The 1,022-nt window shown below is 52.6% G+C and overlaps 1 protein-coding gene and 1 long non-coding RNA gene across 2 annotated transcripts in view; one reads left to right on the top strand and one right to left on the bottom strand.

Annotated features, from left to right (window-relative positions):
• Positions 1-528, bottom strand: part of MEIS2 (Meis homeobox 2) — a 205,229-nt gene extending 204,701 nt beyond the window's left edge. The window contains exon 1 of the mRNA XM_005879354.2: positions 188-528. The gene's annotated coding sequence lies outside the window, so the exon portion shown is untranslated. The remainder of the gene's footprint in view (positions 1-187) is intronic.
• Positions 1-1,022, top strand: part of LOC106728344 — a 14,553-nt gene that overhangs the window by 918 nt on the left and 12,613 nt on the right. The window contains exon 2 of the long non-coding RNA XR_001364641.1: positions 528-696. This is a non-coding gene — a long non-coding RNA (uncharacterized LOC106728344). The remainder of the gene's footprint in view (positions 1-527; positions 697-1,022) is intronic.

Raw genomic sequence — 1,022 nt, 5'->3', positions numbered from 1 at the left:
AGAGAGAATGAGAGAGAGAGAGAGAGAGAGAGAGAGAGTTTGTGCACGCGCGCGCGTGAGCGAGGAGAGAGGGAGAGGGAGAGAGAATGAAGAGGACAGGGAGAGCAGAGAGAGGAAAACTGCAGAAAACCACAGGGAAAGTACGGTACAGCCTCAGATCTTTTAATATTTTAAAAAAGAAACTTACTTCTAGTTTATTTTCCCATCACTCCGGGCTCCTGCCTAACGGGGTCGTGTTGGGAACGTTTGGCATGGCGCTCTTGCTTTTGTTCCTTTTAATTCCGCGGGCCCCTACTCTTCTGCAAGCCGATTACAGCGCCCCAAGGCTTTCTACTAACATCCAGGGGCAGCAGGCTCCGCAGACGGTACCACCGCCGGACTTGAGGCTTTTCTTTTCTTTTCTTTCTTTCTCTTTTCTTTTCCTTTCTCTTCTTTTCTTTTCTTCTCTTCCTTTTTTTTTTTCAAGTGGTACTTTCTTCCCGGTGCAGATCCAGGACCCTTGTCAGAACTCATTTTTTTTTCTCCAGGGCAAGAAGAAACCAGCTTAACTCAGAGAGCACTCCCTCCAAGCATTGCGGATAAGGGCCACCCTGGAGAACCTTTCGGGGCCGCTGCGGACTTGGGTGGGAGGAAATGGGGAGGGAGTCGTTTGGGTATTTCATGTCTGATTTCGCCACGGAGTGTGTGTGTGTGTGTGTTCGCGCGCGCGCGCGCGCGCCTCAGTACTGGGTCGCACTTAGAGCTGGGAAGGGAGAAAGGGACAGAGAGGATGTCATGGGAGGAGGATTGGCCGGTACTCCCCGCCCAGCTTTGTTGTGGTCACCCCCGGCGCAGAGGCTTCCGCGCGGTCACGCCGACTAATGGCTGTGTTAATTACCCTGGGCAGTTTCGGGGGATCGGGAAGATAGGGTCGACTCGGAACGAACTTTTCTAAAATGGAAAAGGAGGAGAGGGCCGGAGAGGCAAGGTACCTAACCCACACCATTTGTGTAGAAAGTAGTTCTGGCCGGCGTCTCGCCCAA

This window comes from Myotis brandtii, unplaced genomic scaffold (assembly GCF_000412655.1).
Source record: "Myotis brandtii unplaced genomic scaffold, ASM41265v1 scaffold596, whole genome shotgun sequence".
NCBI lineage: Eukaryota > Metazoa > Chordata > Mammalia > Chiroptera > Vespertilionidae > Myotis > Myotis brandtii.
This window is presented reverse-complemented; position numbering and strand designations above follow the sequence as displayed.